The 7,704-nt window shown below is 41.3% G+C and overlaps 1 non-coding gene across 1 annotated transcript; it reads right to left on the reverse strand.

Annotated features, from left to right (window-relative positions):
- Positions 1 to 4,860: 4,860 nt before the first annotated feature.
- On the reverse strand, positions 4,861 to 4,933 carry TRNAR-CCG (transfer RNA arginine (anticodon CCG)). The gene has a single exon. It is a non-coding gene; the product is annotated as a tRNA-Arg (tRNA).
- Positions 4,934 to 7,704: the final 2,771 nt, after the last annotated feature.

Consider the following 7,704-nt stretch of genomic DNA (forward strand, 5'->3'; position numbering starts at 1 on the left):
TTGAAAAGGTGAAATACCCCAGAGCTGAGTCCTCAGCTTTCTCCTCTCTATTTGCTGTCCTCCCTTGGTGATCTCATCCACAGTCATGGCTTTAAATAACATGTGGTCAATTATCTGTATCAGAGAGGTCTTTCTTCTCCATGACTCTCCCTACCTTGCTTTGTTTTTCTTCATGGCAATTATCACTAATTGAAATCATATGCATATTTAAACTTATTTACTTATTGTCTGTCTTCCTCCTGAGAACAGGAAGCTTGTGTGTTTTGTTTTCTATTACATCCTCAGTAACAAGGACAATGGCTGACATATAATAAGCTTTTGTTGTGCAGTTACTCAGTCATATCTGATTCTTTGGGACTCCAGGGACTGCAGCATGCCAGGCTTCCCTGTCTTTCACCATCTCCTGGAGTTTGCTCAAACTCATGTCGATGATGCCATCTAACCATCTCATCCTCTGTCAGCCCCTTCTCCTCCTGCCCTCAATCTTTCCCAGCATCAGAGTCTTCCAATGAGTCAGCTCTTTGCATCAAATAAGCTTTTAAAAATATTTAATTAAATATATGTCTGAAGAGGCGCCCATACCTTTTTCCCCCCCTTATTCTTAACTCCCCAAAACTCTTCCCTGGTAGCTCAGATGGTAAATAATCTGTCTGCAGTGGGGAGACATGGGGTTCGATTCTTGGGTTGGAGAGATTCCCTGGAGAAGGGAATGGCTTCCTACTCCAGTATTCTTGCTTGGAGAATTCTAGGAACTGAGTAACTGGCGGGCTACAAAGGGTTGGACATGACTGAGTGATTTTTAATTTTTTTTTTAACTCCCCCAAAGGAAGAACCATTAATCTCTAGAGTGAAAAGACATAAGATCCAAGGAAAGACCTGAGGAATACAGATATTTAAGAGGCAAGAAAGAAAAAGGACCCAGAAAAAGAAATGAAGAATTAATTAAGAGGAAAAAAAAAAAACGGGTGGGGGACGGGCTATAAGGCTAACATGAGCAAAAATTCAACCTAAAAGAATTAAGATAAAGGCTGAATCATATTTTAGGTTGGATAAAAAATGAACAAGTGCAATTTCCTGTGGTAAATGAGAAGCTTTGTCATTTGTGGGCTGTGGAAAGAGGAACAAAGAGAAGTGTGAAATCCTCATCTAGTTAATGGGACTTTGCCTGGAGGGAGAGGTGGGGCAGAAGGTAAGAGGTGGTGCTGCTGCAACAAAAACTAACCCTGTGGAAGTGGCTTTGGAAATGGGTGAGGTATGGAGACGGAGGAGTTGTGAGGTACATGCAGGAATCTCAGCTGTAGGGGAAATTCTGGTGAGAGCTCATAAAGAAAGAAGGAGAGCTAGAGAGAAAGCTTCCATCTTCTTAGAGGATATGTAACTAATCATGAACTCCGAGTTGGTAGAAATAAGGAATCAAAGGCCATTCCGATGAGATGTCAGATGGAAATGAATAACATGTTACTGAAAAGGCAGTCTATGTTATGAAAAGAACTTGGCTGAATTGTGTTCATAGTCTAGTGTTTTGTGGAAGTAGAACTTGCAATTAATGACACTAAATATTTAGCTGAGGAAATTTCTAAGTGTGTAAAGAGTGGCTTGGATCCTCCTAACTGCTTAGAGCAAAAGGCAAGAAGAGAGAGATGAATGAAAAAAGAAATTGTGAAACAATTCCAGAACTAGAACTTCTAGGTTTGGAAAATTCTCAGCCTATTCATTTTACAAAAAAAAAAAAGAGAGAGAGAAGGAGAAATAAATTTATATTGTTGAAGCCACCAAGTCTACGGTATTTTGTCACAGAATCCCAAGCAAACTGAGGTATTTTGGTTGCCAGTAGCACCTGGAGGGGCTTCCCAGGTGGCTCAGAGGTAAAAAAAGTCTGCCTGCCAACGCAGGAGACACAGGAGATGCAGGTTCGATCCCTGGATTAGGAAGACCCCCTGGAGGAGGAAATGGCAACCCACTCCAGTATTCTTGCCTGGGAAATCCCATGGACAGAGGAGCCTGGTGGACTACAGTCCATGGGACTGCAAAGAGTTGGGCACAACTTAGCTATTGAGCATGCTCTCAGGAACACCTGGAGAGTTGCAACCTGCAGCATGGGGTGCTAGCCACTTTCCCTCCGGATTCAGTTCAGGGTTTCGCTCTGAATCAAAATGATCTGGGAGCTGGCTCTTCAAAAATCTGAGTCCTTCACTTAGTCCTTCCTAATTAATTGTCAAGATAGATCATTTTCTTATTTCCAGAGGGGAGGAGAGTCCTCTGGCACAGAGGCAGTGGCCTGAGTGAAAGAACAGGTGGCCTGGAAATGACCGCTTTCTCTGCCTGACTCAGAAAGGAGACTGTATCTTCCATTCCTGCCTGGAAGAAAGGTTTTAAAACACAGAAATGTGGAAATGGGCAAGTAATTCAAGGGCCTCAGGGTAAGGCAGAGGTGCCAAGTCTGCCCAGAGGTGGGAGTTTATAGGAGTCAGAAAGACATCCTGAGGACAAGTTTATACAAGAATGCTCAGGGAGGGACATAAAAGGAGGTGAGGCAAGAAACCTCAAGATTAACTTGGCATCTTGCGAATCTTTTTTGAGAAAATCCCCAACTAGGGGCTGTCAAAAAGCCTTCCTGTGCTATCTTCAGGTGCTTGCACTTGCCCCAAACCTGCTTCCTTGCTGCATATGCAACTCAAACCAGTCTGTAGATACTCAGCCTTGGCAGCCTTTGAAGTAAATCTTTTCTTGCTGAGCCTTCGCCCCAGGTGGGAGGGGAGGACTCTCCCGAGCAGGTGCTGGCATGGCTGAGGCAGAGCTGTGGCCCTTACAGGTAATATTTTGAGGACAAAGCGGAGTGATTTCTGTCCTTCAGGCATTCCCTCCATCTCTCCTCCCATCTCCAATGTGAGCAATTTTAGAGGTTCTATTGAATAACCAGATTAAATGTTCAATTCTCAATTTTATTCATCTACTGAGATATATAAAGCTGCTAAAAATGTGATACCTTTCAGGGCAAGGTGTGGGCTAGCAAACCTACTAGGCCTTTGTTCTTTAATTACTTGTTAAACTTTCCACTAGAGCAGCTAAGGATCCTACCCTCTATTTAACACTTCTTTTGTTAAAAAAGTATGAATGGATTCAGATTTCCAAAACCTGCAAGAGGTTATGATTTTGCTAAAAGATGAGTAATATTTAGCCTTTATGAGACACCTGAAAAATCCTTAACAAAGAAATCTGTCTCTCTGGCAAGGCTTCAAAGATGAAGCTTGAAACTTTAACAGTATTACCGTAAATGTAGATTTTACCAGTGTGCCAAAATTTTGTCCTTATGACTTGTTACTGTTTGGAGGTATTTGCTATTAAAGCACCTGCCATACCTCAGTTTGATGAAGAGTAACTATAGTTTGCTAACGCTTTTACTGACAAAAGTTATCTGGATGGTATCTTTTTATGTGGAAGGAAATTAAACCAATCTAAGAAATAATGCCCAGCAAAGCAAATTAAAAGTGGAAATGTTTGGATAGTCTTGTAGTATCAAAAACAAGGACACGCTTGCTAAATTTCTTCTTGCCACTGAATTGACAGATACAAATTGAGCTCGACAGATTTACTATTGGATACCATACAGAATAATAGAGACTATGAGAATTGTAGAGAATTGGTAATCTTGTTTTACACGCACAAGAAATCCATTGCTTATAAACATGTTGCTGCTGCTGCTGCTAAGTCACTTCAGTCGTGTCCAACTCTGTGCGACCCCATAGATGGAAGCCCACCAGGCTCCCCCGTCCCTGGGATTCTCCAGGCAAGAACACTGGAGTGGGTTGCCATTTCCTTCTCCAATGCGTGAAAGTGAAAAGTGAAAGTGAAGTCACTCAGTCAGGTCCGACTCTTAGAGACCCCATGTTCTGCAGCCTACCAGGCTCCTCCGTCCATGGAGTTTTCCAGGCAAGAGTACTGGAGTGGGATGCCATTGCCTTCTCCGTATAAACATGATTTTTGTAGAAAATATATCAGTCAGCAAAACAAAAGGCCAAATAAACTGATTTGCTCAATTTGTGATTTTCAAAATGTGGTCTCTGTACCACCAGCATCAGCCTCGTCTGGAAACTTGTTAGAAATGCAGATACTCAGGCCTTAGCAAGACCTACTAAACAAAAACTCAAGGGCTGGGGACCAGCAATTTGTGTTTTAATCAGTCTTCCAGGTGATTCTGATGCATGCTAAAGTTTGGAACCTGCTGTCTTGAACCCGAATCAGTACTGAGGTCAGCAGTACTTTCTCAGTTCTAAAATTACTGAGCAGTCTTTATATTGGGAGAGCTTGTGACATCAAATGTGACTGCTCAGATTCTTTTATAGATGAAATGCTTTTGTCTAGTTAGATATATAGCTGATGACAATCTCTTCATTAACTCATTCAACAAATATTTTCTGAATGCTTACATTGTAGGCACTAGACAAACAACAGTGAGCAAGATAGGTAAGAGTCCTGCTTCACAAAATACCATTCTGGGCTGAATATTGTATACTAATACGGATATTAATTTAGCACCATGACTCAAATTGCCTGGTGGTAGACTATAAGGGGAAAAGTGTTTATAATCATCTATCCTCGTGGTTGAAAATTGCTCACTCCTTAAAAGTAATGAATTCTTTCTGCACTTGACCTTATGTGATAACAGTGCTGCGTTCATGTTAACTTAACACACACCCCCTGAAAAGTGATCTGTTTAATCAGTTATTTCATTCCGTTCCGTCGCTCAGTCGTGTCCGACTCTTTGCGACCCCGTGGACTGTAGCCTACCAGGCTTCTCCGTCCATGGGATTCTCCAGGCAAGAATACTGGAGTGGGTTACCGTTTCCTTCTCCAGGGGATATTCCTGACCCAGGGATCGAACCCGGGTCTCCTGCATCGGAGGCAGACGCTTTAACCTCTGAGCCACCAGGGAAGCCCAGTTATTTCATTAAACAACCCCAAATGACTGAGTTTTACTTCACTGAATCATTCAAACCAACTAGTGGTGTTGGTATTATATCCATTTATTGTGACTCTTTACTTCCATGGAGGATTATGTCTGAAGATTTCAGCTGGAAAAAATACTAGTGAATGAAAACCAACATTTAGAACATAAACGATCCAGATTGGTTATTATCTGATTTTACCAGTTTTTTTTTTCTCTCAGTGTTCCAGTTTATTTTATAGTATACACAGGCTACCTGTATGAGAAGAGATCAACTGTGTTAATAAGGAGATGACATAAGGAAAATTTAGGACCAAGACCTAAATTTTAACCTCGTTTAATACTTGCTTTCATGGTACTCACAGACCAGCTTTCATAAAATGATAGTACAATGTGTAAGGGAAGTTCAGAATGCTATGAGAGATTTAGGAAGGGGATATCTAACTTGAACCTGGAAATGCAAGCAAGTTTCATTTGAAGAAGGGACTTGAGAATGGAAAGGTAATTAGGATTTAGCCAGACCAGGGGGAGGGACAAGAGTGATGGAAGTATATGGACTAACAAATAGGAAAAGGTGTACGTCAAGGTTGTATATTGTCACCTTGCTTATTTAACTTATATGCAGAGTACATCATGAGGAACGCTGGGCTGGAAGAAGCACAAGCTGGAATCAAGATTGCTGGGAGAAATATCAATAACCTCAGATATGCAGATGACACTACCCTTATGGCAGAAAGTGAAGAGGAACTCAAAAGCCTCTTGATGAAAGTGAAAGAGGAGAGTGAAAAGGTTGGTTTGAAGCTCAACATTCAGAAAACAAAGATCATGGCATCTGGTCCCATCACTTCATGGGAAATAGATGGAAAAACAGTGGAAACAGTGTCAGACTTTGTTTTTTTGGGCTCCAAAATCACTGCAGATGCTGATTGCAGCCATGACATTAAAAGACGCTTGCTCCTTGGAAGGAAAGTTATGACCAACCTTGATAGTATATTAAAAAGCAGAGACATTACTTTGCCAACCAAGGTCCGTCTAGTCAAGGCAATGGTTTTTCCCGTGGTCATGTATGGATGTGAGAGTTGGACTGTGAAGAAGGCTGATCGCCGAAGAATTGATGCTTTTGAACTGTGGTGTTGGAGAAGACTCTTGAGAGTCCCTTGTACTGCAAGGAGATCCAACCAGTCCATTCTAAAGGAGATCAATCCTGGATGTTCATTGGAGTGACTGATGCTGAAGCTGAAACTGCAATACTTTGGCCACCTCATGCGACGAGTTGACTCACTGGAAAAGACTGTGATGCTGGGAAAGGTTGGGGGCAGGAGGAGAAGGGGATGACAGAGAATGAGATGGCTGGATGGCATCACCGACTCTATTGGCATGAGTTTGAGTGTACTCCGGGAGTTGGTGATGGACAGGGAAGCCTGGCGAGCTGTGATTCATGGGGTTGCAAAGAGTCGGACACGACTGAGCAACTGAACTGAACTGAACTGAACAAAGCTGAAAGGGAACCAATTTTGAGTAAACTGTAAACCATCAGCATGACTGAGCATATAGTGTAAGGAACACAACATGAGTTTGTAGAAGTATGGAGAGACCATAATCATGAAGGATCATTTATGCTTTGTTCAGGTGTTTGGAGCTTATCCCAGTGGCAATGACCAGCTATTGAAAGATTTTATAGAGAACAGAATGTAGTATGATTAGAGTTTTAATAAAACCACTTTGGAAAGAAAGTTGGAGTCTATTGTAGAAATAGTGGAAATAGAAAATAGTAAGTTGAAATAGGCAGTGAAAGTAGTGATAAGAGAATTAGCTTAGAGAACTTAGTTAAGATGTTAAGTCAGGTGGCCTGGTAAGTAACTGTGAGAGAAGGAAAACACAGAGTTAAAGATAATTCCCAAGAATCTGACTTGAACAACTTGTTGGTGACATTTAAGAGAATCCAAGAACTGAAGAGGAGGAGCAGGTTTGGAATGAAGACTATGAGTTCACTTTTGAACCTGATGAGTTTGAGTTGGTTGTGGAAATTACAAACTGATATAGTCAACAAATTTAGATATACAGGAAAGACATTTGTTAATAAGGCTATTAATTTAGAAACTTATAGATGCTATAGGACCCTTGAAGTGCCTGGGTTCATATACTTGAGAGGATGTAGAGTGAAAAAAATTTCTAAGCACGATCCTTGTAGAACAGAAAACTTTAGGGATAGGCAGAGGAAGTAGATCCTGCAAACAGTATTGAGAAGTAATCAGAGGGAAAAGGAAAACTGGAAGGATGTGTCATAATGGGAGCTAAGGGAAGAGTGTTGAGATGAAGGAGTGATCAGCTACCACAGATGCTGTTGTGAATACAAGTCAGACTGAGGATCATGATGTTCAGCAACAAGGAAGTCATTGGTTACCTGCTGAGAGCAGTTTTTACTGGAACAGTAAAATCACAAACAAATTAAATGGCTAAGGCATGAGTCAGAGTTGAGCAAATGGAGATTGTAGGTCTAGACAGATCTTTAAGTAATTTGGCTTTAAAGGAGAAAAAAGAATGTGGCAGTGAAGACGGTTATTTATTTATTTTTAAAGGATGATCTAGTCTTGATGGGAAGAAATTAGTAGAAGAAAAGTTTGAAGAATCATGAGTGACAGGAGATTGGTGAAATGCTGAGATTCCCAAGAAGGCTGGAGGAAGTGGAATTCAGAACACAGAGGGAAGGATAGCCTTAGACAGGAAGAGCCAGAGGGAAGAATTCTGAAGTTTTGAGT

The sequence above is a fragment of the Moschus berezovskii genome, chromosome 28, assembly GCF_049115385.1.
Source record: "Moschus berezovskii isolate FMDL1 chromosome 28, NW_MosBer_1.0, whole genome shotgun sequence".
Taxonomy (NCBI): Eukaryota; Metazoa; Chordata; class Mammalia; order Artiodactyla; family Moschidae; genus Moschus; species Moschus berezovskii.